The 12,160-nt window shown below is 44.5% G+C and overlaps 1 long non-coding RNA gene across 1 annotated transcript in view; it reads right to left on the minus strand.

Annotated features, from left to right (window-relative positions):
* Positions 1-1,270: 1,270 nt before the first annotated feature.
* The window catches only part of LOC126187712 (uncharacterized), a 283,923-nt gene continuing 273,033 nt past the window's right edge, over positions 1,271-12,160 (minus strand). Inside the window, exon 6 of the long non-coding RNA XR_007537781.1 lies at positions 1,271-1,469. This is a non-coding gene — a long non-coding RNA (uncharacterized LOC126187712). The remainder of the gene's footprint in view (positions 1,470-12,160) is intronic.

Raw genomic sequence — 12,160 nt, forward strand, 5'->3', positions numbered from 1 at the left:
TACGCCTGGGCATTGAGTCAAACAGAGCTTGGATGGCGTGTACAGGTACAGCTGCCCATGCAGCTCCAACACGATACCACAATTCATCAAGAGTAGTGACTGGCGTATTGTGACGAGCCAGTTGCTCGGTCACCATTATACCAGACGTTTTCAATTGGTGAGAGATCTGGAGAATGTGCTGGCCAGGGCAGCGGTCGAACATTTTCTGTATCCAGAAAGGCCCGTACAGGACCTGCAACATGCGGTCGTGCATTATCCTGCTGAAATGTAGGGTTTCGTAGGGATCGAATGAAGGGTAGAGCCACGTGTCGTAACACATCTGAAATGTAACGTCCACTGTTCAAAGTACGGTCAATGCAAACAGGAGGTGACCGAGACTTGCAACCAATGGCACCCCATACCATCACGCCGGGTGATACGACAGTATGGCGATGACGAATACACACTTCCATTGTTCGTTCCCCGCGATGTCGCCAAACACGGATGCGACCATCATGATGCTGTAAACAGAAGCTTGATTCATCCGAAAAAATGACGCTTTGCCATTCGTGCACCCAGGTTCGTCGTTGAGTACACTGATGTGTTGGCAAATGTACCAACACCTTGTAGATAGAGGAGGCCGAAATGCACGCTATCTAACGCAGACGGGCGTGAAGTCTGGAACAGGATACATTATGAATGCACTAGAGAAAAGTACGTATCGTCTGTTTACTTAACTTATTCATCCTTGTGGTACATCGCTCTTGACTATACAAATGAGACTCTCTCTAGATATGGTTAATGGCGCCTTGCTAGGTTGTAGCCATGGACTTAGCTGAAGGCTATTCTAACTGTCTCTCGGCAAAAGAGAGAAAGGCTTCGTCAGTGTAGTCGCTAGCAAAGTCGTCGTACAACTGGGCGAGTGCTAGTCCGCCTCTCTAGACCTGCCGTGTGGTGGCGCTCGGTCTGCGATTACTGACAGTGGCGACACGCGGGTCCGACATGTACTAATGGACCGCGGCCGATTTAAAGCTACCACCTAGCAAGTGTGGTGTCTGGCGGTGACACCACATACACCATCGCAGGTGCGTCAAGGGTAACCGCAGCCATGGTCTCCGAGCTGATAGTCTGTGCTGCTGCAAACGTCGTCGAACTGTTCGTGCAGATGGTTGTTGTCTTGCAAACGTCCCCATCTGTTGACTCAGGGATCGAGACATGGCTGCACGATCCGTTACAGCCATGCCGATAAGATGCCTGTCATCTCGACTGCTAGTGATACGAGGCCGTTGGGATCCAGCACGGCGTTCCGTATTACCCTCCTGAACCCACCGATTCCATATTCTGCTAACAGTCATTGGATCTCGACCAACGCGAGCAGCAATGTTGCGATACAATAAACTGCAATCACGATAGGCTACAGTGTGACCTTTATCAAAGTCGGAAACCTGATGGTACGCATTTCTCCTCCTTACACGAGGCATCACAACAACCTTTCACCAGGCACCGCCTGTCAACTTCTGTTTGTGTATGAGAAATCGGTTGGAAACTTTCCTCATGTCAGCTAGTTGTAGTTGTCGCCACCGGTGCCAACCTTGTGTGAATGCTCTGAAAAGCTAATCATTTGCATATCACAGCATCTTCTTCCTGTCAGTTAAATTTCACGTCTGTAGCATGTCATCTTCATGGTGTAGCAATTTTAATGGCCAGTAATGTATAATGTTGAGTTAGATGTATATATACGGAATTACACTTTCATAACCACGTTATAAAACTAAACCAGGGCCGCACACGGGTGTGCGGGCCAAGGCCCAGCCCGCCTCGGCTTTGGTGGATCCTTCTCGCAAGTACCCGGCGCAGCGTGACATTATTTTTGCTATTGCGGTGTGCCATTTTTCGGTCGGCACAACTCTCTTCAGTTCGGCAGTGTCGTGGAATCAGCGCTGTTTGCCCTTCGATATTTGTTCTTGTTATGAAGGACATTCACATGTCCAGTGCCTGTCTGCACAAAAGAGGCGGTCCAGCAATCTAACGTCACAAGCTTTAAAAATGAATGGGAATGACAGAAGAGAGCGATGAGGATTTTCACTGGACACTGTGCAGCCACATAAGCGACGGGTAGTGCACGTTTGCTATGAAACGGCATTACAATTCTGTGCAGAAGGAATTTAAAGATTTATTTGATGATAGAAGAGCAAAAAATTAGAACGATCGTCAGACGGGTTTCATTATGTTGTACGTCAAGAAGCACTTTGTGCTAAATTTGCAGACATGCAGCACATCAGTAAACTGGTAGTACAAGTAGTAAAATTTCTGAATCCATACGCATTATTCTGCTCTCAGTGGCAACAATTTTCTGTGGAATTGGACGGAGAGAACGAAGCCTTTACTTAATACTGAAAAGTACGTTGGCTAAGTCAAGAGGCTTGCGTGGAACGGTTTTTCGATTTAAAACTCACTGTTGTTGAATTTACGAAGGGAAAAGGAGTGCAAGAACGAAACTTAGAACGGCCGAAATGAATTGCAGACCTTGCATTTTAAGTGGACTTGACTGCCCACTGCCCACAGAAAGACATTGCAAGGTAAGAAACAACTTATTTGTGATTTGATGGGCATTAATTTAAAAAGAATATCACGTTGTAGAAGGGACACATTCTGACACACACAGTCCAGTTCCTTAAGATTAATGGTGTAAAAAAAAAAAAAAAAAAAAAGAGGTTTGATGAATTCTCTGCCAGTCTTACATCTATTTTTCAAGCTGTTTTCGTGACTATTTGCCGTTTCAGTTGAAACCGCCACTGTGTATGTGTAGATGTGTCTAATTGCTCTGCAACGTAATTCCCGTTTCGAAGACAAATCCTTTTAGGTTAAAACTGTCCACGACATCTCCATTATTTTTCTCAGGTAGAGTTTTCACATCTCCATAATGAGGCTGCAAAAGTGCTACAACATTTCGATCGACATATTTGTGAGAAAGACCTTTTTTCGATTATGAAACTAAATAAGTCACGATTACGTGGTAACTTGAGTGCGAAACTCTGTGAAATTGCCAGTGTCTGTCCGTGTGCCAACAGTTTGTATCAGATAAAAATTATGTCCTCTGCTCCCCAAAAATAAATAATACTGAAAATTGTTTTTTTTTTTTGCGGTCTTTGTTGTTGAATACGAAACGAAACAGTAGTCAGTGTGAGTCGCCTCCTTCCCCCTCCTATTGTTCAGACAGTGTGATGTGGCAGTTGGGGAAGCGTGCAGGAAGTGTTGTGTGGCAGTGGGGGTTGTACGCAGCGACGATGGGCGTTGTGGCACACGAGCCTGGCCACAGCTCGCGGCCGAATTCTTGACCACACCTGGCCTACAAAATTTGAAACAAAAAATGTAACCAAAAAAGATTTTAAAAATTCCGAAAACAAATCCGCATAAATGTTCCCCAGTCTCCCCTACTCTGCAAAACATTCATTTCACGTGGAACTGATCGAATAAACACTTCATCTTCTCAAGTCGGGAGTGTTTGTAGTTCGTCGTCCTCTTCAGTCGTTGTACTGTGGTACCAATTGCCCTGTTCCACTTGATTGTTGGAACAGGCTTGAAAAAATGGCGTGAGCCAGGTTTCTTGTACGTGGACATTTGCTCCTGTACTAACCTTTCTCTTCTCTGCTGCTTCCCTTTGCTTGTCCATACACGAAAATCGTGTCTGCAAGTTCCATCTCCGGATGCAACTATTTTTGGTTAGGACTGATCGATGTTAGTGCTTCAACTTGTAATCACAGACTGCTGTCTACCACAGTACAGACACTGTACATCAGGATTGCTCATGTCAGTACCTGGTACGCCATCTGTATTGGATTAGTAATTACCCCAGTCTCTGCATCTAAGTGCAAGTAAGTGCTCATCGGGTTTGTCTATCCTACAATCATAGCAACAATATCATCGGTACATGTACTCCACTGTCAGAGGCATCAGAGCGATTTTCGCTTATTGCTTTCGACTCGATCGTTTTCGGACCAGGGTCCCTTGCCTCAGACTAGTACATTTATCGTCCTCCACCATCCCTAACAGTTAGTAATATCATCACAGAATGGCATTGTCTAGGCATATTGTAACAGTCGTTGGCTCGGAGGTCCTGTGAGGTAGTCGAGCCACTTAACCGGAAACTTTTTTTTCGTGAACATTGGCACTCTTTCTTCGTGAGATATGAGTTCAATGTTTTTATCCGACGTGCGGATCATCATCAATAGTGTCGCACACCATTACTCCGTGAGGTACTGCGAAGAGATTTGTGTTTTTTCCCAGAGCGATGTTGTACAATCTGGCGGTCTTGAATAGAGTGGTAATTCATGTTCCATCCTTCCCGGGCAAATGAAAATTTCTTCCATCGTCAAGATTCGAACTGGCTATCTTCAAGCCTAGTACAGTGCACAAGTGTGCACTGGTGATCTCGCCAAGAGAGTAGAGTAGGCATTCTATTGATAACGACTTTTGTAAGTTTAAAGTCGTCTAGTGAACTATTTTAGTCTATGGTTTTTACGAATTCGGCAGTTGGTTCAGTGATTAAGCAGGAGAAACAGAAATTTAGACTTATTTTGTGAAATCCATTTACTGTTATTTGTGGTTAGCTACTTCCAATCTGGAAATGTGATGAAAAGAATAAGTCTTCAATTTACTAACTCTTGGTGAATAGTCCATTACAGCGCTCAGATACGCTCAAAACGCTCATTGGTCGGATTTTGCGGCAGAGCGGATTTTGCGGCAGAGCGCTTGCCCGAGTTGCGTGATCAGAACGTTTTTAACTCCGCGAGGTGACAACGCTGCAGCAGACCCGGGCGCATCCTAGGGCGTGCGTTACCTCCCCTCCACTCTCCTCTCCTCCTCCCCCCCACCCCCGGTAGCTCCTACCCCGCCCGTCCCGGCGGGTGTTTAATTAGTCCCGTGCGACTGTGAGCGAGAGACCGCGAAGGCTTGTTCCAGCGGTGCTTTAACACCCGCCGCGCAATTATCGAAAAATCTCGGACCTTGTTCTCCATCCTTTTCCTCTGTGTTTTCAATTTTCTTTCGCGTATTTTTAGCACTTCTCTAAGCCGACGGGTGTTGGCCATCTTGCTCGAGTATAAATGTTCCACTGTGTACCTACCAGCTGCGCCCTCGGGCGGCCCCGTTTCTGTCGCTTTACACGGGTTCAGGGCACTCGCTTTCTAGCAGCCAGTTTTTCGTGTTATCAAATAAGTCAGACAAACAGCTCAGGCTCAGATCACAAAGGCAAGTGAATTTAAATTGCCAGTACCCAGAAATAATGATTAACTTTTTACGACCTACAGTGGATTTCAGGGAGTAATGGACATACGTCAAGAAGAGATACCTGGGTCGTTCCAAAACAAGTGCCTCCTATTTTGCCTTCTATTTATTTTCGTGGAAACTACAACAGATACAAAAAGCAAAATGACGCACTTAAATTGAGTAAGATTTCAGCTACATGCTGCTGTTTTCCCGTGTAATAACCACTATTCCTCGTGTACTTTTACCAACGGTGAACAAGGGCTGATGATCGCGCTCGACAAGTCACTGTCTTACAGTTTCGTCGACATCATCTGACAAGTAAGTCTGGAAAATGTTGGACACATAATCCATCTTTCATAGGCCCAACTGAAGTAGCTCTGAAGGTGCTAAATCAGGACTGTACAATGGATTGGGAGAGAAAAGCTTCTATCCACAAGTCAACACGGATTTAGAGATAGCAACGCTCGTGCAAAACAGACTGCACTTTTGTTGCACTGTATCCTGCGAACTATGGATGAAGGGCTCGACAGACAGATTCCACATTCCTAGATTTCCGAAAAGCTTTTGACACAGTGCCACACTGCGGACTTAACGAAGCTCCTAGCATACGGACTGTGTTCTCAGATGACAAAATTATGGTCAGGATTGCCACGCAAAGTGTAATAGGACTCCTCCTGTTGTATAGATACATAAGCGATCTGACGAATAGGGCGAGCAGTAATCTCCGACTGTTTACTGATGACGCTGTAGTGTACGGGGAACTGTCATACTTGAGTGGCTAAAGGAGGTTACAGGTGACTTGTAAAGAATTTCTGTTTAGTGCGACGAATGATAGCTTCCTCTAAACGTGTGAAAATGTGAGTTAATTCAGATAAATAAGAGAAACAATCCCACAATGTTCGAATACATTTCTAGTGCTGTGCTCCTTGACAGAGTTACACCGGTTAAATATCTACGCGCAACTTTGCAAAACGACGCGGAATGGAACCATCATGTAAGGTCGGTTTTAGGGAAGGCGAGTGGTCGGCTTTAGTTTATTAGGAGAATTCTAGGAAAGTGTAGTTCATCATAAAAGAGACCGCCTACAGAACACTGTGTGAGCTATTGCTGAGTAGTGCTCGAGTGTTTGGTATCTCAACCAGGTCGGATTAAAAGAACACATCGAAGCAATTCAGAGGCGTGCTGCTAGATTTGTTACCGATAGGTTCGGTTATTACGGCAGAGCTCCGTGAAATCAAATGAGAATCCCTGGATGGAATGCGAAGTTCTTTCGGAACAATAACCATTATTTGTGCCCGACTGCAGTACGCCAACATACATCTCTTGTAACGAGCACGAAGACAAGTTAAGCGAAATCAGGGCTCATACGGAAGCATATGGATAATCGATTTCCCCTCGCTACGTTTGCGAGTGCAACAGGAAAGGGAATGATTAACTGCCGTACTGGGTGCGCTCCACTACGTACCGTATGGAGGCTTGCGGTGTGGCTATGTAGATGTAGACAGTCTAGCCAGATTTAGAAATGAGATCCAGGTCGCAAATCTATTGAAGCGCCTTGCATTATGGTGTCGCAATCGGACGTTTGTCTTCTTCTCTGGCCTCATTCTGGAAATTTGAGTTGCCACCATAGTGGGCAGCGATCCGAATTGACAATTGCTTTAGGTTGTAAGAGAGCGAAATAAACCCATCCTCACTATACCAGGATACTGCAAATCACTTCTTCTTTCTTGGAACATTCGCCTGTATTGCCGCTTCAAGGACTGCCTTTTGGATTCTGGCTTATAGTGGAGTCACGACATCTCATCTACGGCGTTGGTATTGTTCAGAAAGATTTTAATCTTTATCCACGTAGTGGTCCAGCAGGTCCCAATAAATTTCTATACGGTGATTTATTTTTGTCTTATGTATTCATCCGTGGGACTCCTTTCGCACACACTTTGCAATAACCAAGGTTATATAACATTTTGTCTAAGGCAGGACAACCGAGGGCTCCTGTGCACACAATTCCTTTGTCGGTCCGCCGATCGCGACTGACGATCTGATCGAGATGCTGCTCATTATGAGGAACGGCAGCCGAGCATCTGACCGAGGCATGGGCCCTGGTGCTATCTGTCTGAGGACGACAGAACTAACAGGATATTAGTGGAAAGTATAAAAAATTTGTGCTGCATCAGCATCACCTTGCTTCAATACTCAGTCACCACACAAAAAGGAAGCTTTAGTTTTGGAATATGTGGGTCAGTGGCTCGGTTGTATGAGAAAAAAAAAGTGATTAAGTAACAAACTAGGTGTCGAAGGGTCCTAGGCTTCATCCCCAGTCAGTCTAAGATTTTTATTTGTCACTTGTCACTTCTTTCGCTTCTGTCGACGTTCGTTGCCACTGCGTGGCTGTGGGCGAAGCTGTCTAGCGTTGCCAAGGAAACGTTTACAAAATCGCGTTACTTGAGTAGTTGAGATAGGCGCGTGAAGCTGCCACGTCTAGCCCAATGGAACTGTTAAGGGAGCTTCTTAACGCCTACTCGACTATAGCCACCCAAAGAGTCGAATATCCAATAAGTGTTCACTGAGCACAGGTTTGTCACATTAATACCAGATGCTATCTAGTATGCTAATCATAACTTAAATATTCGCCTTCTGAGTCGATTAAGTGATTCGGGAACTATACTTGATGCGTCGTGCTAGCAACACACTCTCATCGCAACGTCCGAGTGAAGAATATAAGTCACTTTCGCCGGGATCGTGTGCCCGCGGGCAATAATCGAACACGACACGAGCGCGTCCTACGCAATTTTCACTCTTGCTTGGAGACTTTGCTGGCGCTCTTCGAGATAGAGCACTGTGCTACTGCCGGGAGGGTGCACTCGGCTAATTCAAGTTTTCGGTAAATCGCAAAAGAAGATTTACAGATTTATTAATTTACCACTATGCTCATTTAGAACATTCCAGCTGCATGCTCCAGTTGTCCTCCTGTTTCCTTATCCTCCATACTCTTTCTCTTCATTCTTTTCTTTATCCCTGACTCATTGGTAGCAGCTTCTGCAGCTGTCTCTGCTTCGGTTACCTGCCGCTTGTCAATAGTAGTTAGAGCTGAAGCCGTATTCCGCCCCGTCTGGATGTTCAAATGGCTCTGAGCACTATGGGACTTAACTTCTGAGATCATCAGTCCCCTAGAACTTAGAACTACTTAAACCTAACTAACCTAAGGACAACACACACATCCATGCCCGGGGCAGGATTCGAACCTGCGATCGTGGCGGTCGCGCGGTTCCAGACGGAAGCGCCTAGAACCGCTCGGCCACAATGTCCGGCGCTTTGTTAGAGATTCATAATCTAGTATCTTACCTGTTTCAATAAATGTGGCGGTTACAGGCCCATTCAGAGAAGTACGACCTCTCTTCGCCAAGATCCATCAAATGCTGCTACAGTGTCTGTATTCTCAGACAAGGCTACTGCTTCTTCTGCTGCTCTTTTCATTGAATGTTCACTTACGCCACATAAAGCATTATGTATTAATTTATTGTATCTGTCAAACCTCAGTGGTGGTGGAGGAAAATCCATCACTGCACAAAAAGTCTGGGCAGCTCTCCTTCCCCTTCCAATACATCGCATTGCATTCACACTGTAATGTCGACTATCAGTTACTGGCGATGTCATAGTATCACTGTGCATCTTACATGTGTTACAGGCAGTCACTAACCGACTTGAAGGACCCTCCCTTGCTGAAATGTCCTTAGAAACGTCAATACTAACTTCACAATTGCAGTACTTACATTTCACAGCAATCTTCAAAAGTCTTGACACCATATTTAGGTTCACAATAACATTTACGTCGTTATTGCTGCTCACATTACTGCTAGACTTGTTCTTATTACATTCAGAAAGCGAAAGTTTACGTCTAGAAGCACTGCCTGTAGACTCAGTTTCTGCGGGCGACTTTTGAAGCAACTGATGTGTATGATTCGGTTGTGTTTGGAACTGGTTGCCGCGAAACTTTCGTTTGGGGCTAAATTCATTTACTGTCGGCATTTGTAGTACAGGAAAAACACACACAGAAATAAAACAACACACAATAACTACAAAACCACACGCGTGCGAAATTCCGAAATCATATATTCTCAGATCTTTGTATACATTCGAACCATAGCTTTCTAGACACGCCTGTACTTTGGTTCTGGGAGTCAGTGCCTTCTAGAATACACCTGTGTTAACGACCCGTAACTACCGACGGAAAAAACGAAAGAACAGAACAATACATCACGTATTCTGACGCACTTCAAACTGACAGATGGGCTTGGCCTCTGTGCAACACAACGTTCAATCTCAGTTTCAGAACGAACGGAAAATGATAATGCCCATAAACTATACATTTCTGAAATCAGAGTGAAATGCTCTTTTCTATAGAACAAGACTTTTTTTCAAATTTTTGGTCATTTTCACGAACGTGTCCCCTTAAGATGCTGATTACATTAGTGCAATGATATAGCTTGTTGTCTGCCACGAGACGTCGCCAGAAGCGAATTGGACTCATTAATATATCGGTGTTTGAGATTCGTGGTTCTCAGTTTAATTACTTGAAGATACAAAGCAACTAGCCACGTTACACTGAGGTGAAAATAGTCATGGGATACCTCTGATATCATGTCGGACATCCTTTCTCCCGGCGTAATGCAGCAACTCGACGTGGCATAGACTCAACAAGTCGTTGGAAGCTCCATTTAGAAATATTGAACCATGTTGCCTTTATAATTGTCCATAAATGCGGAAGTGTTGCCGATGCAGGATTTTGTGTACGAATTGATCTCTTGATTATCTCCCGTAAGTGTTCGACGGAATTCATGTCGGGCCATTAGGGTGACCAAATCATTCCCTCGAATGGTACAGAATATTCTCTAAACCGGTGACTTGGCGCATAGTAATCCATAAAAATTATATCGTTGTTTGGGAACATGAAAAGCTGCAAATGACCTCCAAGTAGCCCAATAACGATCTATTCCGCTGGATCAAAGGACACAGTCCATTCCATGTAACCACAGCCCAGAGCATTATGGAGCCACCATCAGCTCGCACAGTGCCCTGTTGACAACTCGGGTTCATGGCTTCGTGAGGTCTGTGCTACACTCGAATCCTACCATCAGCGCCTGCCAACTGAAATCGGGGCTCATCTGACGAGGCCACGGTTTTCCAGTCGTCTATGATCCAACCGATGTGGCTACGAGCCCAGGAGACGCGTTGCAGGCGATGTCGTGCTGTAATTAAAGGCACTCGCGTCGGTCGTCTGCTGCCAAAACCCATTAATGCCAGATTTTGCCGCACTGTTCTAACAGATACTTTCGTCGTAGGTCCGACATTGATTTTTGTGGTTATTTCACGCGTTGTTGTTTATCTGTTAGCACTGACAACTCTACTCAAACGCCGCTGCTCTCTCGGTCGATGAGTGAAGACCGTCGGCCACTGCGTTGTCCATGATGAGAGTTAATGCCTGAAATGTGATCTTCTTGGCATAGTCTTGACTCTGTGGATCTCGGAATATTGAATTCACCAACAATTTCCGAATGGAGTGACCCACTTGTCTAGCTCCTAGCTCAAACTGCCACTGCGCGTTCGAAGTCTGTTAACTTTGGTCGCGCGGCCGTAATCACGTCGGAAACCGTTTCACGTGAATCATCTGAGCACAAATGAGAGCTTCGCCAATGCATTGCGCTTTTATAAATTGTGTACGCGATATTACTGCCGTCTATGTATGTGCATATCCCTATCCCATGACTTTTGTCGCGTCAGTGTATATATAGCATTATTTATACTAGTACCTGTTTCTGATTTTCAACCATCTTCAATTGGCGTGATACACTTATGTCTTCGTAAATACCACATTCTTATCATTGCATTTTGAACGCTGCGTTTCCCCTGGCCAAAATAATAATTCGTTTAGCAACCACGTGTCCTGAGTTGAACATTACTTTTTTATTAATTGTCAGGTGTTAGTTCGTAACTTGCCGCTCCTTTTTCCGCTTTTATGTGCAAGACACAAACACTTTTACATTTGAATGAAATATTGAGTTTACTGTTACCAACCACTGTTCATTTATTTCCACAATGTTTTTCGGAAGTCTACACCTCAATCATCATCTGGGTTTATGTCGATCATTTATTTAGTATAGAAAATACAACGTTGAGTTCTTTCTCCAAATGGTTCAAATGGCTCTGAGCACTATGGGACTTAACAGCTGAGGTCTTCAGTCCCCTAGAACTTAAAACTACTTAAACCTAACTAACCTAAGGACATCACACACATCCATGCCCGAGGCAGGATTCGAACCTGCGACCGTAGCTGTGGCGCGATTCCAGACTGAAGCGCCTAGAACCGCTCGGCCACTCCGGCCGGCTTCTTTCTCCACTAGACAGTAACACATGTTACTCCAAAATCACGTCCAAGTCGTATTAGTCCACATTAAGTCCATCTGATGATAGAGTTTTAAATTTCCGAAAAGCGTCGTGGAATTAAATTATCAGTGACTGGTAAAAGTAAAGTTGTTGTTTCGTCCGTTATCAATAATACTCACCGTGAAGCGCCTTTAAAAACATTCGTCTTTAAACTCATAGGTTTCACGATGCAGCTCAGCATTTGCCTTATAGTCAACTTACGCATTTAGGAATCACGCTCGATGTTAAACTACAATTTTCGTATACATTCTGAAACTTCTCGCAAAGTGGGTTGCGTTTATAGATATTACCAACGTTGAAACTTGATAATATTCGTGTTCCGTAATGAGTCACCTCAGGTTACTTACTAGATTATTTTTTGTTTCGCCCGGATAAATTTGAAAAATAATATGGTGCGACTCGTCACAATACGCACTTCGTATATTAAGCAACGAATATGATACGTTTATTTTTGTCACACTGACGCATGTAC

The sequence above is a fragment of the Schistocerca cancellata genome, chromosome 5, assembly GCF_023864275.1.
Source record: "Schistocerca cancellata isolate TAMUIC-IGC-003103 chromosome 5, iqSchCanc2.1, whole genome shotgun sequence".
In the NCBI taxonomy this organism is placed as follows: domain Eukaryota; kingdom Metazoa; phylum Arthropoda; class Insecta; order Orthoptera; family Acrididae; genus Schistocerca; species Schistocerca cancellata.